The sequence below is a fragment of the Ciconia boyciana genome, chromosome 2 (genome assembly GCF_034638445.1).
Source record: "Ciconia boyciana chromosome 2, ASM3463844v1, whole genome shotgun sequence".
Classification (NCBI taxonomy): domain Eukaryota; kingdom Metazoa; phylum Chordata; class Aves; order Ciconiiformes; family Ciconiidae; genus Ciconia; species Ciconia boyciana.
In genome coordinates this window covers 114014109-114041910 of record NC_132935.1, presented here as the reverse complement: position 1 = coordinate 114041910, position 27802 = coordinate 114014109, and the positions used below count along the sequence as shown (strand labels likewise).

At 40.5% G+C, this 27802-nt stretch overlaps 1 protein-coding gene across 1 annotated transcript in view; it reads left to right on the top strand.

Moving 5' to 3' along the window:
* The window catches only part of LOC140648117 (dual specificity calcium/calmodulin-dependent 3',5'-cyclic nucleotide phosphodiesterase 1C-like), a 276580-nt gene that overhangs the window by 27527 nt on the left and 221251 nt on the right, over nt 1–27802 (top strand). The window lies entirely within an intron of this gene.

Sequence of the window (27802 nt, the reverse complement as noted above, 5' to 3'; positions counted from 1 at the left end):
AGGAATGTAAACGGGAGAGACCAACAATCTGCAAATTCTTGTGTGCTGTGGTGGCTTTGTCCTGTGTCCTTTTTTGTTGCTGCTTGAAGGCAGTATGCAAGGGGTTATTTTATTTTTCCAAATGTTTAATTTCTGCTATATAATATCTATTACATTATACATAGTGTAATATCTTCCTGGCATTACAGAATACAATTATTTTTCCCCTTTCTGTCTCCTTATCGTGTAACAGATTAGAAGATATTTAGGACTGCCGAATCATATCTCATATGACTATAAAGTGACACAGAACTGAAAGCATCTCAAAATTTATGAGAAAATGATTGCTTCAAGAAGTGTATCAAATCCAAGATGATTACTGGTACAATGCATTTGCGGGAAAGCTACTTTTTTGATAAAGAGAGAAATTGAATCTTACCAAGGTGTCAGTTATAAACTCATTGGTAAAGTGGCGAGTGCAGTCTGTGCTTTGCTTTATACTACTGGGAAGTACAATTTGGCTTACTTGGCAGATAAGGAAACTGAGGAAAAATTATAAAATCCATTGAAATGAATGCAGTGTTATTTTACTACCACTTGTGAAATTGTCCATCTGTGCTTGTTTCCTTAAAGATGCCCATATGATTAAAAAAGGCCATATGGGGACTTTATGTCAGAGCTGGGATTAAAGTTCAGGATGAATACTGAACAGGTTTTTTGGGGTGAACAACCTGCCCTTAGATGCAGACTTTGTCAGTCTTAAGCTATTTGCAAATCTGGTTTTGAATCTCATCAAACTGGGCAAATATGTATGAGGAAAAGCAAAAAGGAAGCAAGCATTTCATAAATGTCAATATCATCTGATTCTCCCCCATTTCCTTACCCAGCTCCATCCCCTCACCTCCCTAATTTCCTTCTCTGTGTCCAGATTTGCCAAACCAACCAGGCAGATGTAACAGTCTGCAGTAAGGTAAAGGAGAATGAGTCTTTGTGCTGGTGGTCGGGCCACATCTCTGGGGTGGAACCACCTGGCTTTTGGGTCCTGCTCAAAGGATTATTCAAGTATTTCTCACAAAGCAGAATAAGCGCAATGGGAGAGGCCAAGGGAAAAGATATTTGCAATATCAGCTGCAGTAGTAGTCACTGAAGGCATGAGTGCTCTCTCGAGGTGCTAGGCTTTCTTCAAATCCCGCCGTGGAGTGAGGGAGGACAAATAGAAAACTAGTCTTCCACATCACACAAAATAAGCAGCCGCCCCCCCAGCAGCAAGGTTGAAAGGCAAGGAGAGAGCATAGGTAATAGCACCCTTTCCTTCCTTGTTTTGCAATCTGCACATTTCAATTACATAATTTCAATTACAAATTCCTCTGCTTTGTTTTCCAACCGAGTAAAACTTTTGTAACCTTGGACAAGAGATCTTGATCTTCTGTGGGGAAAAAAAAATTCCACTGAAATGGCAAGACCATCTGCTTCATCTGCTAATAATGCTTTCTTCTTGAAAGTCACCTTCTTTCTCTAAGTCTTTGCATTAACTTCTTCCTGACAGTAGATGCAGAGTGTTTCATATACTCTTGAAAAATACAGGTGTCGTGCACTTTTTTCCTTAATATTATTGCAGTTAGAGGATATATGCTTCTCAATTTTTTCCAAATTTTAACACTCCAACATAGCAAAAGGATGAAATATGAGTACTCCTGATTTGAACTGAAACTTGGAAAGAAACAAACAAAATCCCCTCCATGATCATAGGGGTCCTTTTGCCAGCCCTGGTTTAGATGAGGCAGAGGTAACTTGCAGCAATATCTGATTACTGCAGGAAATACAGGTCATCTTATTTAATGATCTGGAGCTGGAGATGTATTGCAGCTTCCATCTGTCACTTGTGATCAGTGTACAGCACTGAACTGGACTGGAAATTAAGTTAAAGGATGATGGGATCATGGCGAGCTAGGCTGGGGGGTAGGACATCTGGGGTAGGGGAGGTATTGGGAGCTGCTACCACCCACCATGGTCGCTGTGAATGCGGCAGGATGGCTTTGGCACTGCTTCCTCGGCAGGCTGGGTTGGAGTTATGTTGAAGTGTGGCACTAAAACAGCCTTTTACTCCAACTCCGGGAAACAAAATATGGATATAAATGGGTGTGGTCCCTCACGTGCCACACCCCTCACAGACTCCCTGGCCTCAGGACCCCAGCAGGCTGTTTACAAGAGTTCACTTTTATTTCTTAAAATGAGACTGGTTAACGCAAGTTTGATATACCATTCATGTTGTTCTTCCTCATTCTGGTTTCTAAAGCAGCCTATTTATACTGTGAATTTACACTCCCACCTAGTTTTCTATTTGCAAGATTAGACTCCACAAGCCACCTCCCTGGGAAATGGGAGTTAATTATGATACAGGAATTCCAGTAGGAGCTGTGCTGTTTCCTGAAGCTCTTACTACCCACTAAGGTCTGGATACTTAAAGATATTTAGGTTCCTGTTTGCCCCTTGAAACATCTAGATCTTCTACCTCAGTACACTGGCATGCTTAAGACCAATTTTCAGCAGCTGTGCATTAATTGAGGGAGCTGAAGAGTGGCAGGAGAGTGCTAGAGGTCATTTCATTCCAGGAACATTGCTGTACTGGAACAGAAATTGGGAATTTGTGGCACTTCAATGAAACCTCCCTGTACCAGTCATCCTTGAAAATCAGCAATCATCACCCACCGTGCCATACTAGGGTTATATATATTTTCAGTGGTTTTGGCTTAGCTGTGTTTTTCATATCTGTCTAGAACTTGTACCATAAGGGCCTGATGCCAGGGACCAGTGTTTTTTCATAGTAACGTCGCAATTTTTAGTCAGAATTAAAAAAGATGCTCAACAGATAGTGATGGCATTTACTTTAGCTTGATTCTTGCAGAGTTTTGGCAACTCCTGTGTCTCTTCAGACCTTAGAGGTGTTGAGCAGGCATCAGCAGAAAGAGCCTTTCCTTGTCATGCTGAGTAGCAAAAGCAACTGAAAAGAAACAGGCAATTTTTAAACTTTAAAAATGTTGTTGCCCTTACACTGCATTCTATTTTAATGCTTTGTATTCCTCTTATGTTATTGCTTTTGTTTACACAGAAATAATTAATCCCTACTTGTAAATTTTCACTTTATGTCACAACCAGTCATCTTTCTTAAGGATGAGTCCTGAGAATACCTAATGTAAGAGGGGTCAAAGACAGAGGCTAGAGGCAGAGCTCTTGAGAGAGGCTCGCTCCATGACAAACACACATAACCTTAAAGCATTTGAAAGTGGTATTGAGATACTAACTCATTCTGTACACCTTTCTGACACCTATGATGGGCTGTACCAGAGGTGAAATCTTTACATGCAACCCTTTTTTCCCATAAGTAAAGAAACTGTATCTCAATGCATCTTGTATAACATCATTTTTATGCCCACAAGGGCTAAAAATAACTGCCTCTAAAAATTTATGAAAGGGAAAAGATAAGTCTGGGCTCAGCTCTGAGTCTCTTAAATATTTTTGTTTCCAGTGTCTTCAGTCTGAAATGTTTTGCTAAGGAAGTTTTGCTGGAAATAAAATGTTTATCTATGTCTGATTTGTAGCAAGCTGCAACTCATTTTTTATAGGTACATATACTCTCTTTTATGGTTTCCCATAACTTTTTGTCAATTCTATAATAACATATTTCATCACGTCCCATTCCCTGAATGCTGACTGATGCACTATTCCAGCTAATCATTTTAGTTAATGGGTTACACTATTATTATTTTAAAAATTAATTTTGGTTTTTATAGCATTCATTCTTAAGTGTCTTTAGAGTGATTTTTAAGTGATTTTAAAAATTTGTATAGCATTGATTTTCTGAGTTCCCAACAAAAGCTTTAAAAATATGTTTCTATGTAGACAGGGCTTCAATACTGTCACTTACTAAGTAACAGGTCGCAGTCATGATCATGGACCTGCTAGTGTAATCAGCAGCCCCAGATCTAATCCAGTGCAGGGAGTCATAGCTACTTGTGTAGTCAGATTGCCATTTGGTTACAAGCAGCCCTGGAAAGGGCGAAGAATAAGACAGTAGTAGGCTACTCAAGCTCCATTCATGCCTTGGTATTGAGTTATGGCTGTGACACTCAAGTTTGTGACATAAGAAGCTAACAGATCACTATGACTCCTCTAAGACCTATTCATAAAGTGCTGTTTATGTTACATTGTCCTTTGGCCTTCTTCCCCTTTGCACCTGGTGGTCCTCTATCACACAAACAGCCCCACTAAGTTCATCACAAGGCGCTTTTCTCTTGTAAGCTCCTTGAAGGCAGGGTTTACCTTAGCTCGGCAGAGTACACGGAGGACTGTCTGAGTGAGCAACCGGATGATGGCAAGAGCTCTGTAGTGGGCTACTCTGTCCCAAGTTCATGAACAGATTGCTTAATGTTAATAACAGCAGAAAGTTAAAAAAGCTATGCAAGATGAAAAAGACAGCTGCAACCCCCTTGGTGTTACAGATACCTGCAGAAATACTGTCTTCCTTCTTGTTTCTTCCATCCTGGAGAATAATTGTCAAGGCAGCTGGTCTCAAGTCCTTCTGACCGCTCTCTGGTTACTCGTGGTATAATTCTGTAGAGCACAGAGGAGGCAAGTCAGCTGCTATAAGCAAATCTGACAGAGCAATGCTGGGAGCAGGAGGTGAAAAAGCTCTTAGTAAACTGCAAGACTTGCTGAGCTATGACGCTGATGTAGCACAAGAGACAAAAGAAAATGTGTTACTGAATTTATGGTTTGGAATTTGGGCTGTGTTTTTAAAGGTGCATTAGTTTGCACTGATTGACAACTGAATTCCTTTTTGAAATGTGTGTGGCAGGCAAATGAAGGCAAAATTAATGGCAATCAGCATTTCTGTTGTGAATATGAACCCAGTTAATAAAAATTAATTCTGTTGCATATCTCAAGATGATGGACAGGATTGGGCATTTTACAAACAGGCATACTGCCCCACTCAAGTGGATGAGGGATGCTCTCCAGCTCGTAGTCTAGTGCTTTGCTAGGCCATCCCTGAGACAGTTCTTAGATTAGGCTTGGAGATGCAGCATCACAGAATTCTTGATTAAACACAAGCTGTGGGCTGTTCAAATCCTCATATTTAAAAAAAAAAAATTCCAAACCTTCAGCAAAACAGATTGACTTAAGTTTGTACAGTGCTTGGTGCATGATACGTTGTGTTCCCTTTGTTACTTTGCAACAAACAGAAGAATAGTCATCTTTCAATAATCAGTTTCCTTATTTCCCACTTTTACCATGACAACTAAGTAACATGGATTACAGCCCCCCCATCCCCCCAAAAATCTGGGAAGGAATAAAAAACCCCAATATCCTCCTGAAGTTCAAATAAAGCAGGTTCCATCATACAATATTCATCAAGACAGTGCGTTATTGCTCCCTGTAGAAATATGGGAGAAGGTGTTCATCTGCTTCTTTCTATGGACATTTGAGGTCAGCCATGAAGTATGACTTGATGCATGTCAAAAAAACTGACAGGTTTCTAGTGGAGTGAAAAGGTATGCGGTGTTACAGTGTTGATGGGAGATGTTGCCAGCCTCAGGCATGTTTTGCTGAAGTACTTGGATGGTGAGGCGTGTCAGGTGGGTGCTGCTTGTGAGAAAGCATGGTTGTGTTGGAGGAAAATAGCTTAGGTGTTTGAAAGTATGGGGTCTGCTCTTGTCCGTACCAGTGAGCCATGCACAAAAAGGAATACCCTACTTTGCAGGACCATGTTATCTTAAAGCAACTAAGATTCCTTCTGTATTGAAAGGCCGCAATAAGGTCTCCCTGGAGCTTTCTCTTCTCCAGGCTGAACAAGCCCAACTCTCTCAGCCTTTCCTCACAGGAGAGGTGTTCCAGCCCTCTGATCATTTTTGTGGCCCTCCTCTGCACCCGCTCCAACAGGTCCATGTCTTTCCTGTGCTGAGGACTCCAGAGCTGGATGCAGTACTCCAGGTGGGGTCTCACCAGCGTGGAGTAGAGGGGCAGAATCACCTCCCTTGACCTGCTGGCCACGCTTCCTTTGATGCAGCCCAGGATACAGTTGGCCTTCTGGGCTGCGAGTGCACATTGCCATCTCATGTCCAGCTTTTCATCCGCTAGTACCTCCAGGTCCTTCTCTGCAGGGCTACTCTCAGTCCCTTCATCCCCCAGCCTGTATTGATACCAGGGATTGCCCCGACCCAGGTGCAGGACCTTGCACTTGGCCTTGTTGAACCTCATGAGTTTCACATGGGCCCAATTCTCGAGCTTGTCCAGGTCCCTGTGGATCCTGTCTGTCAGGCATGTCAACTGCACCACTCAGCTTGGTGTCGTCTGCAGACTTGCTGAGGGTGCACTCGATCCCACTGTTTATGTCATTGATTAAGATATTGAACAGTACTGGTCCCAATACGGACCCCTGAGGCACACCACTTGTCACCCATCTCCATCTGGACATTGAGCTGTTGACCACTACCCTCTGGATGTGCCCATCCAACCAATTCCTCATCCACCGAACAGTCCACCCATCAAATCCATCTCTCTCCAATTTGGAGAGAAGGATGTTGTGGGGGACTGTGTCAAAGGCGTTACAGAAGTCCAGAGAGATGACATTTTCACTGTGATTCTGTTCTACAGGAGCATCTACATGCCCCAAAGAAACATCAACACAGGTGCTGAAAGAATATACATCAAAGGTATTTACGTTTTAACAAATTTCATTTTACAGGCTTATTTAGGTGACCGAGGCTTATCTATCAGTCATTGGAATGCATTTTTTTCTGCTTTACATATTTTAAACTGCTCTCTAATTTTGCCTCACTTAAACTTTTGAGAACTTACCCAATTTTGCTATGGGGTCAGGAGGAATTAAGTATCTTTTCAGTATGAAAAATTATTATTTTGCTTGAATTTCTGCATTTTCTGCTAAGAAACTGGATGCATTGTAACAGAATTCTCTATGAAAATGAGTCGAAAGTCATATTCAAGATCACAGAACTCGTGCTCTCAACATCTGAAATACCATTTGCCCTCTGAAGTAAAGTTGGTGTTGATTCCCTTTTCATCCCTTGTGCTCTCATGGCTTTACTTTCTTCTTCTACTACAAAAATGTTGTGCCAGTATATTGCCTGACAGAATGATAAGCTAAAAGAAGAAGAAGCCCTATCTCAAACTGCATCCTAGTTCTAGCAATGAACCATAACACTAGAAATGACTAACCCAGCTTTGTGAACTTGGACTACTTTTTTCCTAAGCCTCTAGCATTCTACAAGGTGGGAGCTGAGCCCTTCTCACAGAAAAGCCATTTTGTTTATTATTCTAGTCATTAAGGAGACTCACCAGTGAGTAATTAATCATTTTATTGAAAAATTTCCTAACCTTTGTTGCCAGGATCCTTTTCTGTTAGCTGTCACTTCAAATTTGGCAAATAGTAAGCATTGTGAAAATAGGCATTTTGTAGTCAGCTGAAACTCTGGACTTGCTGCTAGATGGGTTAAAATACTTAGCTCTTATTCTGGTTCTCCTGGATTTTCTTTTTTTTTTTTTTTTCTTGTAAGAAAATTCCAAATTTTCACATTTTTATCAGTTTATTTTGTCACTGCAAATAAATATCCAGGATAGCTTATCTGTCTGCTATGTGAAAACACCTGACAGGCCTGACATTTCAAATACGAAATTAATACCCTATACTGTTACCTGCATGTGTAAACATACATACCAGTATGCATGCAGTATGACACTCACAGTTTAATGGTGAAATGAAGAGGTAAGAAGGGAACAGGATGGTGAAGTATTCTTACATCATCAGAGGAGAAGCCTTTGTTGTAAACAGTTGTGAAGAGGGTGCAGAAAGCTCTTTTCTCTGACACCACTTAAGTTTTGTCCAGATACAGAGCGAAAGGAGAGACGTTTTGTGCATGTTCCTAGCTTGCTGATAAAAGCACTTGGAAAACAATTTTGCTTTATAGATAAAATGGTCCAAAATTATGGATGACCTAACTCCCTGGAAGCAAGTAGGACAAGTTGTAGCCGTGCTGGTTCTTTGGGCTCTGTGGAAGAGGACAGGCTTATGCAGGATAGAGTTTGAACCAGTCTCTTTAATGTGAAGCTGTGGAATGGGGAGACTTTTGACTGCATGGGATTGTTAATCAACACTGACGCATTTCTATCTAACTGGTTACTGTTAATAGTGTTACAGAGCTTGTAGTGCTTTCTGCTCTGAGCATGCTTCAGTCATAAAACTCTAAGCGGCCTTCCCTGCCCCATGAAGGGCAGGAGAAGGTGGGTAATTACATGTCTTTGTCTAAAAAGAGAGGGGAAGAACTGGGAGGGCCTGGAGACAAGGCATCATGTGCAGTGGTATGGAATCTGTCTGACTGCTGGGGCCAGCACGGTCCTCCAACATGCTCAGTAAGAGAGCCAAGTATTTATTAATATTTGTTTTTCAAGATCAATTCTATTTTTGCATATAAAATAAATGAAGTTTTTAGCTGCATAATAGGCAGCATATTTCATTCGGTTTAATTACTGAATGTGGACCAGATCCTCAACTAGTAGAAATTGCCATAGTTGCATTTGAGTATGTGGCCAGATTTTCAGCTTTATTTCTTCCAGTGGACCTTCTAGACACAATGAATTTCTGGTTTGCTTTATTTGAGGAAACTGTCTTTCAGCATTTAAAAAGACATAAATCTGAAAGCCTACAACTTTAATTCATGTTCAGGTTATAAATATGTGGATTCAAACTTTCTTATTTAAAAAAATTGGACTGATGAGAGAATAAAATGACATCAATTAATTCAGAAGTACTGCAAGGGGAGGAATGATCTCTAGTGGTTATCTGAGACAGACAACTCAGCCTCAGAGACCATCATCTGTCAGCAGGCAGATACAGATGAAGACAAGACTGTGCAGAGGTCTAAAGGTACTTGTACTGTTAGAGTGTCAGTGTCTTAGCAGAACAAAAACATAAATCTGTTCAGCTAACCGGTGTATGGATGCTTGGCAAGACTCAAAGCAAAAGGTTTTAAGCTAAGGAGTACCCTTTGCTCCTTTTTCTGCAATGCTCCTCTGATTTTAGTGAGCCCAGCACTCTGCAGGCCAGCAAACATTAAGAAATCTACTCCTGTCAAATCTTGCAATACTTTTGTGAACCAGTTTTATTTTTCACACTTCTAATATTGTTAGTTCCAGATAGTTTTAGCAGCAGACATTTACTCCTTTCTTTTATTCTTTCTTCTTATTTTGCAATCTGACAATAGCTAATTTTTTTTTTTTTTCTGAAAAATTGTCAACCAAACTCTTCTTTGAAGGAGGCGGATAGTGGTTCAAGACCAAATAGCAGTATGGAATTGCATTACTGCATTGAATATTACAGTGAAGTATATTATTGTGGACAGGATCAGTAAAAGAAGAAAACTTTTCTATTTATTCTTTGTTCTACTGTACTTCTGCAAAGAAATCTGAGCCCACCTGACCAAAATAAATGCAGGTTTCCCTGCTGAATTTAATGGAAACAGGATCCTGCTCCATTTTTGTGCCATTCTACGTCTATCACTTAAATCACTCACAGTTTGTGCAGTTTTGTTAGTATATTGACTTACAGCTCCACAGAGAAATTACATTTCCTTGTTTTTTCACCAAAATCCATCTCACTTTCTCAACTGATTTCAGTGAAATCAGAAACAGAACTGAGTTTGCATTGAGATGTGGCATGAGGGAGAACAGGAGTACACTTTACACAGTTGTGTTGGCAAGAGAAGAAATGGCTGGACGGGAATCCAAGATTGTAAATTCAAGAGGCGAGGGAGAGAGGCTACAAGCAGAAACCATCTCAGCCTAGAAAGACAGTTTGAAGGAGCCTGGCACATGCTGAAATGTAAAACTTATGAAAAATAAGTCACTGTACCAACTGAGGTGCTTTCTCTTTCCCTCCCAACTTCCTGAAACACAGGATAATTGTTAAATAGACCAAGACCACACCCACTCAGTAATGTCACACAATTATCAAATTGTTTTTAGGAATGAAGAAATATACTCAGTGACCTGTCACAGGTAAAAAAAAAAAATCCTTTAAAAGGAGTATTAGGTCAGTTACATGAATTTGATTCATCTACATGAATTCGATTCATCTACATGGATTCACGACCTTGAGCAGGCAGTGCACAGGCAAATCTCAAAGTCTGCACATGATGCTGGTAGTCAAGTGCCACCCCAGGAGCAATGCGCTCCAGAAGCACCTCACTAAACTGAGTGTGTGGGCAAAGAAGTGGCAGGTGAGCTTCAGTGCGAACAACCGTGAAGTTGTGCACGCAGGGAAAAACAGTCTAAAACATGTTTGTATAATGTTGAGCATGACACTGATGGTTACAGCTCAGGAGAGGGATCTTGGAGTCATTGTTGACAGGTGTCTGCAGTCATTAGCTTTAAGTGCAGAGGCAGCAAAACTGCCAGGAAAATATTGGGCATCATCAGGAAAGGGTAAGGGGACAGAGGGCATCATTTTGCCAGTTTAAAACTTTGTCATACCCACATCTTGAGCCCTTTGTGCAGTATTGGTCCCTGTATCTCAAGAAAGGTGTGGTGGATTGTATGTGTGTATATATATAACAAAAAATGATCTAAGGGCTGGAGCATCTGTTCTACAAGGAGAGTGGCCTGTAGGAAATATCCAGATTCATGTGCTGTCCCTAAATGCCATCTCTTTTTGCTGCTAGTAGATATCACTGTTTTGTTGGAGATGGACCATTTGTCTGACCCAGAATGGCATTTCTTGCATTCATAAGATTTCTCGCATTTCTTCAAAGAAACTCTCAGTATTTTCATGTTTGCTAAAGAGATGAAAATAATCTTCTAAACACCTATCTTTCTGTAAATAAGTATCCTCTAAAACTAAGGAGAAGCCTGAAAAATATAAATGAAAGTAGGTTTAGATGCTTCGTCTTGTTTTGCTTCATAAGAGTGAATGCCTGGGGGCACATTTAGTGCACAACTCCCAAAGGTCTGTGACTCACCCAGAGCGTTGCCCACACAGATTATGTTGGACTGAAATGCTACTGACCCTCTGACAAGTTATAAAGTATCCTGCATTTCACACATTGTAGGTGGATGCTCTGATTGCTGAGTTGTCGGATAAAAGGCAGGCAGACCAGGGTGATGATACCGCTACCCCTGTTAAAACCCGCTTTACTGTACAAAAGCGCGTGGTGAACACAATCCACGTTTGTGCCCAGGATCAGGATGATTGTAACTGAAGTTTTTGACAGTCACATCATTCAGTCAAAACCTTTAACTTATCTCTAAGTGGAATTCTTAATAAGTATGATTTATCTCACTGGAGAACCCGGAAGGAAACAAGACTAGTCTCTCCGCACGTTTAACACTGTGAATAAAGCCACAGGCTCAAAGATTTGGATTCACATTAATATTCAGGTTTTTTGCTCCCTCTCAAGGGAGGCAGCTGCATAACTCAAGGGAAAATTCAGCCCACCTCAAGATCTGCCACTGCCGACTATCCAGGCAGCATAGGAAGATTAAATCCTAACTTTGGCACTGCAGTGCCTGAAGTCAGTTGGGATTAATTCAGGTTCTTCCCTTTTTCCAGGTTCTTTTTATTGGAAAAAATCACTGGAATTTTTTTCACTGAAAGTACTTGAACTGCAGTCAGTCTTTGGATGTGATTACTGGACATGTAAAGGGATAATTTAAGTTGAGACTTGTTTTAGGCTCCTTGTTTGATGTGTGGTGGAGTAGGGAACTATGTTCTCTAGCATTTATTTATTTTGCCAGAAATTCTCCACTTTATGATTCCTGTTGATTTGTTGGTGTGACAATCTGGCATGCACTGGTAACTGCAATGTCCTGGGGGTGCACATTCTCCTTTCAATGCATACATACAACTCACAATATAAAATTTTAGGGAGATATAAAAGTTGTTCTCATTCCTCTTCTATACTTTTGAGACCTGGTGCACACTGTTACTTACTTTGTACATATAAAAGGATCCATAGTTGAAATGCTGGATTGAAAGCACTTCAGTTAGCTGGGTTCCCTTTAAATGAGCTGGCAACAGTGTTCAGGAAGAAGGAATAAATTTGCTATAGCTACAAATTGTAAAAGAAGCTGACACAGATAGGACCTCTCTCCTCTTTTTTTATTTTAAGATTACAAACAATGATACCAGTAGCAAAAAATGATGACAATGGAAACTTCTAGATCATCTTAGTTCTGCTGGGCCTCCAGGGTTGCAGACGACCCTGAAATTCTTCAAGGGTCTATGAACCTTATATTAAGGGAAATCCTTTACTTAATATGTAATATAATCTACCATATGGAGGCAATACAAGGCTGTTTTGTATCTTATATTTCAGTATCTCTATGCAATGACCATTAGTGTGTCTTTTAACACAGAAAAGCCTTTCCCTTCGCATTACATTGATCACTAACTTCCCAGGCAATGATTCTTCACTGTCATTAAGCTTCATTATTTGTCTTCATATCGTCCTCTGTGGTCACTGTATATGATATGAGCCTTTGGTTGATGAGGACCATGCGGTACCGGCAGGTACCAAAGCCCTGGAGGCTTCTGGACAGAATAGTGGTCAGTTGTTCTGGGATGAGCAGCTCTCTTCTAAATACTGTGCTTCTGCCACCCCATCAACAATACTGGTCAGTCAGGCAAAGCATAAGGTGGTTTTTTTGTGTAATGTGCACCTCTTGCAGAAAAATCAAACTTATATTTGGCTGTAGTGAGAGGTAGGAAGGCAGCAACAAAATGCAGGCATCCGGACAGAGATTTTTTCCTACAAGCAACCTTTGCCCGAGCTTATGCCTGTTGCTTGCAAAGCACAGTAACACGTGGGTGTAACAGGTGATAATGGTGGAATAAATAAATGTGAAGTAGGAAATATGATTTGTGATACTATTGGGAGTCAGCAGATTGTGCTGGCTAGAATGATGCTGAGTGATGCTCACAACTCTTTTAAAATGAAAGCGTAAAAGATTTGTTCTTTATGTTTGGGTACTATTGAGCATACTACCAGTAAAACCGGTTCTTCCTGAATATCATTTGCCTATGGAGAACAATTTTCTATCTATAGATCACATCTCCAGCCGCCTCTACTGCTCTGCCTCCAAATACTGCATGTCAAAATCATTATATAGATTATTCCTCTAACAGTTTAATTTAATGTAAGTGATATTATGCAGTGGGAATACATGTTCCAGAAGATAGCTTGTGATCCGTAAAAAATACTGCCACCCTAAAGAAAAGAAATCCACATATCTCTGAGCAAAAGTGTGCAGTGTTCCTCTTTACCATCCCTGCGCACTATAGATCCTTTAATCTTTTCATGCTTGGACCATTCCAGCTCCTTTCTCTCTAATATCAAGATCCAGCTGTTCACACTCTGGGATGCACAGGCTGTTCACAGGAATGTTACTGTAGCATCCATTTTTTAAATTTACTCTGTCTTATGCACTTCAGGATCAAGTGTAAATTTTCCTGCATGTTTTCTGCTTCTCCCTGCTTGAGGTCCCCATTGGTGGTGGGAGATGTACCAATATCACTCCAACACTGGGACTTTAAACTCAAGGCTTGACATGGTACCAGAACTCCCAAGGGTGAATGCTAGCTTGTGTCCTATTCCCTGTGCTATCTTATGTGGCCCAATTTGTTCTGCACCCACTGTTCTTGGCATGTGTCTGCCTCATCTCTGCTTTGCAGGCCTTTGCTCATCTGGCAGTAGGGAGGGGAAAAGTAGGGTAGAGTTTGGGATTTGCCTTCGCACTCATCCCTGTTCCCTGTCTTCTCCCTGGGGATGTGTTAGGGGAGAGAGCTGCTGTGTCACAGCCTGCGATCCTTCACCTGAGATTGTGCTAATGGGGTCAAGGACAAGACAGGGGCTCTTGGTACTGTTCTGCCTTCATGAGCTGCTGTCCCCATGGAGGGACTGCTCCCTTCCTCTCCAGCAAGACCAGACTAGTCCTTACCCACAGATTACAAACCCCCGTTGAGCCCTTCCCAGGCTTTTGGTAATAGCGTACACAGTGGCACTGTGATACTTTTTTTGATAGAAAAGTGTGAGAGGCCAATATTATTGCTCTTCGCAGGTCTTTGTCCATTTGCCAGAACAAGTGGGAGCATTGCATATAATATTAACTTTTCCTCCCTTAGGAAAAAAAAAAAAGGCAGTAAAGAAAATACTACGAATTTAGAGAGGAAGAGATGGGACTTGTTAATTTATTTGTTTTCCATTTTGTCTCTAAATTTTTCAGGTTTTTTTTTTTTTTGTTACCAAGTTGATATTGGTCTGCATTTGCCTGAGTGCCTCAAGGTATTCCAGTTCCTTCCTTCATTGCTCTGCTCTTTCCCCATGCCACACTCCATGACTGGACTACTAATTCCCCTGATGCAGTATGTCAATGCCTGTCAGTGTAACGGTGGAGTTGAGACTCCTATAGTCCTGATACTCCAAACACTTGAAGTACTTGAACTAATGAACGTAGGCGTGGTTAAAGATAGCAGTGAACATTTTCATCAGGATCAGGGGCTATATTGTAAATAAATAAATTGATTAATTCCATGAGGCATAATTTCACCCTCTTTCAAATCTCACTGTCATTTTGCTTTGTTAATGGCAATGTGTTTTCACCTGGAATTGTAACCGATGTTTGAGGTTTATAAATTTTGCAACTTTCTTGCTCGAAGCAAAGGTTATAAACTCTTTAAGGACAACTCTGAATTTCAACTACTGCACCTACTTTCTTTATGTTTCCCCTTAGAATTAAATTGATATAGAGAAATCTCTGCTGTGTGTCTACTCACTGAATTTAAGAAAGTCCTGATATTTAGCCCATCTATTAGACCATGTGATAACTGTAAAAATTCATGGAATAGGGGTCTGCTAGTATGGTTACCAGTGTGAATGCCAGCCTTCAGCTTGCTGGGGACTTCAAATGGTTCTTTGTGGACAAAAAATCATTCATTTTGACTTAATTTCTGTCGCTGGCCTTTTAACGTTGCTACACTTGACTTAGGAGTGGAGTGGTTTTTGAAATAAAAAAGGTATCCTCTAGGAACACACATCTGATGTGACCTTGAAAGCTGGAGACCTGCTGATTGCTTTCATATCCAATTGCTTTCAACAACGTGCTGTTTCAAATGACTGATTTTTGACCAAAAGCACATAATACTCTTCTCAAAAGCACTGTGGTCAGATGGGACAACATGGAATTATTTGTGGTAACTGAAGAGGGATGTTTAAAAGCCACCTGTTTATGTCTTCGTGTTTTGTGCAAGACAGTAAATGACGACTAGCAGCAGGTGTGATCATTTTTCTCTAAAGGAACTACCAATATTTGTGACACATTTCTGGTATCTTAAAAAGCAAAATTAATATCCTTAATGCCATTTTTCTTTCCTTAGCAAATTTTGTGTGTATCACCTGTCCTAAACTCTAAAGGCATCTAATTAATCAAATTTGTAGTAGGTTTGCTTCTTGCTGAGCTGAGCTTTCAGTTGGGTGATTTTAATTTCCCGTATTAAAGCTTGCGCGCATGGTTCACTCTACTGCTGCTTTTTCATTAACCTGTTTAAAGTATATGTCTATTGTAGGTGCTTTGCTGAAAGGCATACAAATATAAGATGATGAGTTTGAGTGCCTCATCCTACCAGATGTAGAAGTGTATGAGTATCTTGACTTGCTTGACTACTGCCAGTTAAGTAAATGAGTAGGTGAGTTAGTGCATGGACACAGTTTTCTCAGCCAGAAGTCTTTGCAAGGAACAGTGCATTTTTCAATGTATGTAGAAGCTCATGTTGTGAGATTGTAGTTGCATACTGCAAAAGTGGGAACAAAAGCCAAATGCTCATGTCAGAAACTGCTTGATAGACCCAGGGTAGCTGTTGTTATCCTTGAAAGCTCTAAAGTTAATTTTGTTTAAATCATCATTTTTAACACATTCATAGTAGCAAGCAAGTCACATCTTTAGGGGATTATATAGCACTATCCCTTGGAGAGGAGTTTGTGGCCCTCTCAGCTGGGGCTTTGTAGCCCCCTTTCAAGGTATCACAAGGGTGATGGCCAGCTACACTTCTGCACTGGTAGTTTTGCTAGGGGGGGTTTGGAACCACACCTTGAAATGGACTTTAACTCATTCCTTCTTCAATTAAAGAAAAGAATAGAAAAGAAATTTAAGTTTTAAAAGAGTTCCGGTCCACATGTCCCAAGTATTTGCTTCTTGAGCTGAGCTTACAGCTAGTTTTATTTTTCCTTTCCTTTATTAACAATTTATTAGTCCCTTACTAGTCTGTAGTCTGCATGCATCACTTTTCTGTTGTTCCTGCTTGTTGGTGGGTTATTTTTATTAACCCTTGTTTAAAGCATGCGTATGTATTGCAGATAGATACACCACAGATACTTGAGGTTTTATTATGTTACCTCATTTTATGTCATATACTTTGGGTATAGATATGATTCTGCCAGCAGTCTGTACACTTCAGTGATTCACAAGTGAAATCTTCCTGGATAGGAAGATTATTAGAGTCAGGAAGCCTTAAGTATTATTTTAGTACTATGGTGACATGGGTGATTTTTTAAATATTCCTATCTTATTTACTTCAGAATAAGAATTCTTTAATAGTTTTTTTTGTGTGCCTTTTAAAGTTCCTGGGAAAAACGATGTTTTATAATTTAATACTTAAGGGCTCCATATATACTGCTAGGGAGAAAATACTCGAGAGAAGCTGGCACCAAGAGAACAGTAGAGGCTAGGCATCCTGCTAGAGATGCAGGCATGTGACTTCTTCCAACTGAATCCCAGAGCCTGGTCTTCCTGCCATGATGGGGTTTCATTTGTTTTTTGGAAGAGAAATGCTTCTAAGGAGACACCCCACTTCCGGCATCATTGGGCTCAAATAGACAATTACTCAGGTTAAAACACAATCAGTATTTACACCAGTTTTACCCAGCATTGCTGCCGCTGAGAGCGACTCTCAATCAAGTTCCCACAGGGAACTGCAAGTATCTTTGGAGTAAAAAGTTTAGATAGTTTCTGAGGAGACTTGTCTGTTTGGACAGTGTATGGATCTCAAATATGTGCTTAGTTGTCTGACATCAGGAGGAACCTTTCTATGAACTGAGCCAACTGTGTCAGCTACTGGCATTTGGAAATGAAACGCACACAGTGGCCACTTACCTAGATTTAAGTTTGAAGGCTAATTCCAGGGTGCTCAGTGAATAAGTGTTTCCAGAGAAAGGCTTTTTGATAAAGTTGGTAGCTGCTGCTGTGTGCCTTTGTATGAAACCACTAACTCACTGCACTAGCTCCTAAACAGTAAACAGTTTTGCATATTCTACTTCAAATAGACTTCAGGGAGCTGGAAACTTGTTTACAGATACATGCAGGCAGGCTTGCTTTTCCTTTGAGCTCCTAGGTATTATTTTCAGATTTTTCAGTATATAATTAGAGACTGTCATTCTTTTAAAATAAGACTTCTTAGAGTATTACAAGATTTTCCCAGAAAGCCAGCCATATTCTGGGCTGCATCAAAGGAAGCATGGCCAGCAGGTCAAGGGAGGTGATTCTGCCCCTCTGCTCCACGCTGGTGAGACCCCACCTGGAGTACTGCATCCAGCTCTGGAGTCCTCAGCACAGGAAAGACATGGACCTGTTGGAGCAGGTGCAGAGGAGGGCCACAAAAATGATCAGAGGGCTGGAGCACCTCTCCTATGAAGAAAGGCTGAGAGAGTTGGGGTCGTTCAGCCTGGAGAAGAGAAGGCTCCAGGGAGACCTTATTGTGGCCTTTCAGTACTTAAAGGGGGCTTATAAGAAAGATGGGAACAAACTTTTTAGTATGGCCTGTTGCGATAGGACAAGGAGTAATGGTTTTAAACTAAAAGACGGTAGGTTCAGACTAGATATAAGGAAGAAATTTTTTATGATGAGGGTGGTGAAACACTGGAACAGGTTGCCCAGAGAGGTGGTAGATGCGCCATCCCTGGAAACATTCAAGGTCAGGCTGGACGAGGCTCTGAGCAACCTGATGTAGTTGAAGATGTCCCTGCTCATTGCAGGGGGAGGTTGGACTAGACGACCTTTAAAGGTCCCTTCCAACCCCAACTATTCTATGATTCTATGATTCTATCATTTCATAAGAAGGAATTGGGAGAGCCAAGGAGGGTTAAAACTGGGGAAACAGCACCTCCCATCTGCTTCTGTATGGTTCATTTGAAAACTCAGCTTGTGCACTAGTTTCTCAGCTCTAGTTTGGAATGCATTAAAAATACTGTACAAGGTGTACTCAGCTTTGCCACTGTAAACAAGACTTTAATGGACTAAGATGTGGCTTGTAGGAGTCAGGTTATATTCCAACCAGAGCAGCAAGTAAAATGTCCTGCATGCCTTGTTGGTCACACCATTATTTTCAACCCCAAGCGATTTTGCTTTGCTGCTATCGAATTTTCACACCTGCCACCAGCGTGCCCATTAAAAAAAACCAGCAAACAACAATAGACCTAAAGTACTTTCAGGGATGAAGTTTAAATATCTCACAGATATAAGGCAGTCCAGTATACTAGTATGGAAGGTCTGTATGTTTTTTGTCTTCAAAACTTGCCTCGGGGGGGTGGGGGGGAGAGCACATCTGCCCTCTTTCCCAAGGAGCAGGACCTGTGCAAGGTCTTGCTTCTGAACCTCAGGAGCATTGTTGGAAGCTTCCCCCCTCCCTCTCCTTTTGAGGCAAGAGTACCAGCAAAGATTTTCCATGTTGCAAGCCAGCTGCTGAGGCTGTTAATTATGCGAGTCAGCTGAATCTCCACATTGTAAGCAAAGTTTTCTGTCACAGTGATGGTGGAATTGACCCAGCAGAGGAGTGGGAGCTGCAGCTCTGGCTTTTCCTGGCCACATGCTGAAGTTCTTCAGTAGATGAAAGTCTGCTGAAAGTTCATCAGTAGATGAAGGCCTTTTAAGTTCGTGTTTAAATGGGGTTGTTTTTATTGCTCTCCAATACAAGTAATAAGAATGGCATCCCTCCAAGAGCTCTCTGTGTCCTAAGATGATCAATCTTAGCTGAAAAGTAGGATTAAAACTAATATGCAAAAAGATGCAAAGGGTAAACCAAAGATTAAGTTAAATAATTTTGTTGCCTTCTTTTGTATTAACATAATTGTGTAATTAAAATCAGAGGGACTTTACAGCTTACAAAATTGGGCTCCTTGTTACAATTTTGAGCCTGTTAATACACAGAAAAACCGCCTATTTGTTTGGCCCAACATGGGGAAATAACCAGACAAATCCTACTACAAATGCCCGCTTTGGTAGCAATCTTACACTGGCATGTGAAAATGCAGTGAAATATATATTGGGAAATTATACCTGCAAATTTTATTGTTTAAGACTTAATTGAAATGTAGTACATTAAATTTCTTGAACTAGTCACTGGAATATTTGCAAATAAACAAAAAAAGTACTCATTCTCCCATGTTTCTGCAGAAACTGGGAGGGTTTTTTGGTGTGAGGTGTGGCATGTCCTACCATTTATTATTTTGGATTCACGAAGTGCTTTGTGCTTCTCTTCTTTCCTTCCTTCTTTCCCTTCCTCTCTTTAAGCCATAACTTTTGATCTCTACAATTTACTGACACTAATCTCAGAATAAATCAGAACAGCAGATACCATCAATTCTAATAATTATTTGTACACAATTCATTCTCTGCCAGCTTATGTAACCTATTTCCAATTGAAAGCAGAAAAAGTCTTCCCCTTCCTCTGTTCCTCTTAGCACACTTGCAAGATGAAATGTTGCAGCAAAATGTTGTTTCTCGGCTCTGATTAAAAGCATGAGTCACAATTTGTCAGGTCGCGTGGGTTAGAATTGCTCAGACTCTTTTGGTGCATCCATTTCAGGACACATTATAATGGAGTGTGGAGCTGCTAGAATGAAGTCAGAGCTGGTGAAAAGAGGGAATTTCCTCTTCTTTCTGGCCAAACATATAGACAAGAAATTACTTCTAGGAGCCTTTGGATAGCTATAAATCAATGCCATGAAAGAGTCACTGGAGAAGGTACTGCTTTGAAATGAATGACAACAACTGATACCAACTGCATGTCTGAGCCACTTCATGGGTTTGCAATACATTCATTGGGCTTTGAGCAGATTAGGGCAATTTAATTGTGAATTAAGGTTTTAAATACTGCACCAAATTTGTTCAACACTTACGTATAGACTGAGATTTCATGTAGTATGAAATTATGCTGAATCCAGTTTCTGCTAAGATCCACAAGGAAGTTTATTAATATTTTGTGTTTTTACAGTAGATGCATTACAGACAACCAAATCTAAGCACTGTTTTATTGGCACAACAGGCCCCAAATCACACTTATACACTCAGGGGTGGCAGTTCCCTTATGGCAGCATATTTATCACTTATCATTAAAATGCAGCATTTGCAGAATCCGTGTGTAATATGCTCCCAATACCCTGTTCAGAACACACATTTAGCTAAAAAATATTGACACAAAGACCATTTGAGCAAAATACAGGAGAATAATACTGCTTCATACTGGTGCTGGAGACGGTGCCTCACGGTAGAGGGAATGATAATGAAAATGGGATGCGGCATGAGAAAGAAATGCCATTTCCAACATCCCTCCTTCCTGGTATCAGTATCACATGTGTCTGAATGAATGTGCGGAAATGAAACCAAATCATTATTGTAAGACTCTATTTCCAGGCCTTGTACCACTATAGACCTTATCTGCTCTGGTTGCTAAGCTGAGCAGGGTAATATGAAAAGAGATGAATACCCCTGAAGAGTCCATAGGGAAAGACATCAGTGTGCAGTGCAGGGTCTGTATGGTGCAGTACGGAAATGGGTATAATCCAAAAAAGTTTTCTCAAATTGTGGGCATGTAGCAGAGTTGCTTAGGGCTGCCTGTGCACTCTTTATACTGGCTCTTTTTAAACTTTTAGTGCTTGCTTTTTTTACCTTAACATTCTTGTGTCTAGTCTCACGCTTGTACTCAAACACACACACACATATGCGTGCACACAGATATAATTTTAGCTTCTGTGCAGATGGTCACAACTGACATATAGAAAAATGGTAATTCGAGACTGGATAAACATTTAGAGCCATGGGAATCCAAAAGCAATAATAATCGTTTTAGGAAGTGCTCAGGACTGAGTTATTACGGTAGCAGATGCTTCATACATATAAATCAAATATTTACTGACAAATGAACTGATTGCTGCTGAGCATATCTTTTAAAAATCAAGGTAGCAGGTGAGAAGAAAACACATTAAGACATGAATGAGGCTAGTAGATACTTCTTTGGTTTGTGCAGGTTGTATTAAGAAGCAGTTTGACAGATTTATGACATTGCATTATATTTATCTGAAGGAAGGGCATACAACCCACTGCTCTGGCAAAGATAGATCTGTTTCTAAAGGACAATAGTGTAATAGCTTCTTGATTCCAAAGTGATTTAATTGTAGTCTTCTTTATTATTAACATGCCTCTCCAGGGTAGTTTTTTTTAATGCTGTGGCATGTACAATACACTGTTTAAATTTCTCTCAGGTGTGACCTAGATAAGTAATTTCACAAGCCACTTGTGGAAAGTTCCAAACTAATTTCATATCAGAGATGTAGTGATTGTACTTGAGAGCCCTTCAAAACATGGCCTACCATTTTTTCCCTTTATATAAGTTCGCCCCTTCCTGCTACATCACAGACATAACTCTTCGTCAATATGTGAAACTACACTGATTTTCATGTGGTGGACCAGTGTGATGAAGCTGAAGCTGAGACATCTCGAGAAGACATTCATAGTTGCTGTTCTGGAGTTTCTTGCATAGGATTTGGCTGAGAGTTTTCTACATGTTTTCTACTGCTTTGGACATGCAGGTGAAGAGTGACATGGACACTGAAAGTGCACAAAAATGGTTGAGCCCAGGCCTGTAAGGAAGGAGTCTGGACAGTACCCTTTGCCAAATCAAAACTTACCCACAAGCCATGAGAGGGAGATGAGTGATGGTGATTCCCTTGGGGATGGTTTGCTCCCTTATCCTTCCCAGGCACCAGTCAGATGCCGTATGTGGGAACCATTATTGCAATAATTTCACTGATCTCCTGCGCTGTTGTTGTCTGACTTCACTACTTCAATTTATTCTTAAATCCATCCACTGGTGGCCAAGGTTGCAGTAATGTGCAGTGGAAATGGGGAAACAGGTTAGATGAGAGTGTGAACAACATCTTGCTGAAGTTTGATCAATGGATCTAATTTACATGAGAACTGCAGGAATTAGCTTAAATGAGGATTTTAGGAATATCACTTGTTCTTCTAGTGCAGGATTTATCCTGAAATATCACTTAGCAGATTTTTAGCCATTGATAACTTTTGGTGTTGCCAGTGAAATGCTGCAAGACAGTGGTGAACGCTAGGGGCGAAGTGTAGCTTGAAAACTCTTTGTGATCTTCTAGCAGTGGTTTGGAAGGTCAGTTTGAAAAACAGTCCTTGTAGATGCAGGAGGAACACTATGATTTTTAGCTAAAATGCTGCACAGTTTAAAACATCTGTGGAAAGTGTAGCAGTGTAAGGATTTGATCTTCCAAGTCAGTGGGTTTCTTTTCAGAATGCAGACCACAGGATTGAGAGGGTGGTAAACGAAAGGCAAAAGGGAAACTGTAAATCTCTTGCTAACAAGAAAGTTTTTTTTTATTTCCTGTGATCGTAATTTGCAGTGTTCAGGGTTTCATATGTATTCATGTTCTTTGCAATATCCATGTTAGTTGGTCTGTTTTAGGATACTTTTCTGTACATGATAATGAAAAGAGGGAACAGCAGTACCAACCCCTGTGTAATCTCTCTGAATACCTGCTGGCAGTGGTGATCAAATCCCTTAGCCCATTCTACCTGAATGGGCATGTGCCTGTGAAACCTTCTGGTCAAAGGAGCCGCTATCCTCTGCTCTTCCAGCAGACAAGGAGGATTTAGTTTTGCAGCAGGAGGGAGGGTATGAGCTGCCTTTGAACCTTCTGCCCTGTGCATCCTGAGGTGTGGATGCCTGTTACCTGCCTAGGGAAGGGGGCCACCTCGAACCTTCCTTGTGACAAACCATTCTGCAATACTGTTTCCCTGGTGTGGCGAACCTCTTTATTTGGGAAGTCTCTGGAGTCTGCACAGCTACATCCATATATATACGTTTTCTTGCTGTAACATTTTTCTGTAATTTTTGTGTTTATTATAAACATTACTGGCTTTAAGCATGGTAAGAATCAATCGTGGCAGAAAGGCCAATTGCAGCTACAGAGGATGAGGAGAATGTCATTGCAGTGAAGTGCCTAAACCTACCTGCAGGCTCACAAAACTCTTATTTTTGTCACAGGGAAAAGGTACTTCAGGTTTTGAGGGCAGACCTTTCCTCTTTCTCGCAAAGACAACTTATGAGAAGGGAGGAAGCCCCAAAGCCCTTAAGCTGTTCAAGGGAGCTCAGCTGTTGGAGCTGAGAAAAGGGTGGTCTTTGAGGAGCACCTTTAAAAACTTTGGACCAGCCTCTCCTGTGAAGTAAAGAGCCATTTGTACTGAATAACAATATACTAATTTCTTGCCTCTCCTCCTCCTAGAGGAAACCCCTATTAGCTTTGTTTTTCCTTTTTGGAGAGTGGGTTGCCCTGAGCTGGTCGTGCCCCCCTGTGGGTGTCAGCCCAAGACCTCTCTGTGCAGAAGCAGGAACATCTGCAGGGCACAGGACTCAGCATAGGTCGCTGGGTCTAGCCTGCTGCATTGCATGTAATCCCTGCACAAGCTGGGGAACCTTTATCGACAAATAAGTGAGGTGGGATTTTTCATTTGTGCTGCACCAGTTGGGAGGCTTTTCCAGAGGCTCAGTGCTCTGGTGGTTAGAAATCTTCCAGCTTCCAAGTTGTATTCAGGGCCAGTTTATTTCCATTTGCTCTTGTGGCAAGATTGTTCCTTTAAAGGTTTGTTGTTTTTTTTCCTGGTGTTTGCCTCTGATAACTACAGAAAACAACTGCAATCCTTTTCAGCCTTCCTTTTGCTCTATTGAAGCAGCTGATCCCTTAGGGTTTCTATGAGTAAGGACAAGTAGGGAAGACAGGCCAGCTGTGGCAGTGGAGAGTCCTGTGAAGGCTAATTTACCCCACATCCTCATCTTGCTTTTAGTCGTGTCCCTGCTCACATTGCAATTCTCTGTTCCAGTGACTGTTTTTTCAAAACATTGAAACTGAGGCCTTTGTAAACTCCAAATATGTTAGATCTACCACATTTGTGTGATCACAGGAAATGGATTCAGGAAGAAAGAGACCAGGTTAATCATCCATGATCCAATGTGATAAATAGATGTTGCTTTTTATTCCGCTTCCCTTTTCTTTAATTGTTCCTTGCTCTGAGCTCTGATGCCTGGCACACTGCTGAGATCAGACTAATGAGCTTCTACTTTGTGAATAACTTCAGCAAAAGGTCCCTGTACATTGTAGATACCTGCTACCAGGCAGACGTTTCTCTGATGATGATGGACTCCCTGGTTTCAGAGCAGTATTGTTTTGCATTTTGCTTCTACTTTCTGCTTGCACTCGTGTCCACTGCATGTTATCCATGGAAAAAATATGGGAAATATTAATTTAATTGGGGGATTTGGGGTGGAAAGGGATCTACATAAGGTCCCAAAGCTAACATTTGTCACTTGGACTGCAGTCTGCCAGAGTTGGTTAGTTAAATAGCCCAGACTTGGCTATGTCTGCTGGCAAAGGCAAGTGGAGCGATCCAAGGTGGCTACCTATCTCCCCCAGGAGACAGCGGGTGAGGAGAAGGGAAGGAATAGCACTTGGGCTCCCTGGCATCAAAAAACAGAGGTAGTCCTAAAAAGCAACTGGGAATCATCCCTCTGTACAGCAGCTGGGCAGATTTTAATCCAAAAAAACAAAAAGGAGGAAAAAGTGGAGTTCTGGTTTATAAATGACTTCCATACTCTTTTAAGTCGATAAAATTCAGTGGTATATACACAGATATTCCATGAGAGTCACAGATTTGTGTCCTAACTCCAGAAGGGATAGTATATGATGCACAATAATTTCTGTGTTCATTCTTTCTAATTTGTATATATCGAATATAGGATCAAATGTAGCACTTTCATGGTACAGGGGGCAGCATTGGCCTGTATAATAAAATGTACTTTGCATGTGAGAGACAGACAAGTGAAAAACCTCTCTCTTCCACCTCTCAAACATATAAGTAGTGGTTAAAAAACCCTTTGAGACAACTTTGTTCTTGTTTTGAATAAACTTCAGTATTTATTCAATCCCTATGCATCTGAAGATGTGAAGGATGACCTGGAGCAGGAAACTCTACAAGAAAGTTGTATAGAGGCTTCAGGTCCTCAAAATGGTCTACTTTGACCTCATTGGATGTTTGCTGGTGAAAAAGGAAAGGACTAGAAAGCCAGGTTTTGTTTAATTAGATATTTCTTTTAAGTAATTAATTGCTGGGACTACTCACATCTTACCTGCTTTTGCCAAGACTTTTCATAGCTGAGTTTTCAAGCTCTCTTCATTCTTTTTTGCAAAGAATTTTATAAAGGTCCTCTTCCCTTAACCATCACTCCTCTCTCATGCCTCCTTCCTAAACTGTCGTGTATAGTAATATAGGTTTTAAGGCTTTTAGTGCTGTCGAGGTCATTAAAGAAAAACAGACTTTTAAAAATGCCCTTCAAGAGTGGCAGTGCTTTTGTCGAAGTTGCAGTGCTCTGAGTGAGCGCAACAGGGATTTTTATGGAGCTATTCCAATGCCATGGTTTAAGTAATAACTTCAAGTCTCAGCAGCATGGAAATTTTCTCATTTTGGTAAGCCTCCCAAGTTGAAGAAGGTTTCTGCAAGTTTTCTTAAATCTGCCTTCACAGAAACTGAGCAACTCTGGGTCAAAAAGGACAGACTGCAAAAGAGGTATGCACTTGTCTTAGTGGCAATATTACTTGATAGTATTTGACAGAAAAATTCTTACCAGTCACCAGAGCTTTTAATCAAAACTGTCAGCTTGATTCACTTGACTCAAGAAAAGTTTAAATGAACGGCACCTTTTCCACCAACTTCATCAGTTGCATTTTTTTGTGCTGATGATTTTACTGTCACTTTTGTAAATTTTTTAAATTTTCTTAGATGAAAAGCTAAAATTTGCCTTGCCCTGAAACTCCTGCTTGAAATTCTCCATAGTATGCCTAGTCCTGGTGGCAGTCTGAGACTGAACACATTGTTAGGATGCAGGGAATGCAGCAGTAGTCTTAATATATTATCTTTATATATATCTCTATATATCTCTCTATATATATATCCAACAGTTCACTGTGTTTGAAACTTTTTGAAAGTGCAACATTCCCTGGGTCAGCTGCATCTGTGCTCCTTCCGGATAGAGAAGCTAAAACTATCCATAATTACTGGATGCAGCAGAAATCACCAGCCCTGAGGGAACTGGACATTGCTTGTAATTAAAGGAAGTTAGCAGTCCCTGAGATTGCTACTCCTCGGCTAGCTTTAACCCTTGCAGCCTTGTCCTCCAGCCCTCACTTACAGTGGTATTAATGGCTCTGCAGCTATGGCATGAGTCAGTTACCATGAAGCCCTAAAATCTAGTCTTAGGCAGAAAAGAGACATTAAATTTCACTTGCAAACTACAGTTTGAGAAGTACTTGATCTAGTTTAATAAAACTAGAAAGTGGAATTGCAACAAAAATCTGAAACCAACATACCTCATTCATACCAGTGTAACTCCAGATGCTAACAGATACGTTGCTTGTTCACACTGGAATAATATATGGTTGAATTAGGACTCTTTAGAGCAGGTTCACTAGGCTTAGGACCTTATAATGTTCTTGACTAAATGGGACAGAGGCATCTACCCTTTGATGACAGTTTCTTGCTATCAAAAATGCTTAATATTTAGGTGAATATTAATGCTTTTTCAGCAGCCAAAAGCTGAATCAGGTACAAGTAATTCTGTTCACTACCATCTATTTTGTAGTGAAGTGTGACAGAGTTAATTATGCTATTAGATGAATTGTCTGATTTATTCGCTTTCTGAGTTTCATTATTTTTTTATTAACTCTTCATACACTTAGCACAGCGGTTACCTTTCTCAGAGTTCAACCTTCTGAAGTTATGTTTTGCTCAGGACAAAGTGCTGTGATTCTGATTTTTTTCAAAAATGCATGCAAGTCAGCTGCAATGTCTAAATATTTCTCAATCACTCTCTTATATTTCAACATGAAGAATAAATAAGATAAATGCGATTCAGTGATACAGCTATTTCCCTCTCCCTCCTCCTAAGCTTCTCCAAAACAAAACAAAAAAAATTTTTCTTAACTGAAAACGAGCAAGAAACTTTTTTCCTGCTAGGATAAAGGCTGAGCAAAATCTTCCCAGCTTATTTTGGCATTAGCAGAATTAGCAGAAATGTCAGTGTTTTACAAAATGTTTGAATATAGTATTAGCATAATATTTTGGAATAAGGTACTGGCAGACTCACCACAGTGTTTGCCATAACTGAAGTTCAGAGATCCAGACTCAGACATGCAATAATGAAAGCAAAGACAAATACTCTGCTGCAATTTTGGTTGGACGCATTAGTGATAAGAGAATAAAATATATTCTGGATTATTTATGCATGGACAGACATATGAATACATTGTAGTCGTACTAATTATAGATCTTGTTATAACCCTTGAAGCTTTCATTCTGTCAAATCAGATTAATTGATGGGAGAAAATGTGTGTTCACGCAGGCGATATGTAGGAATAGC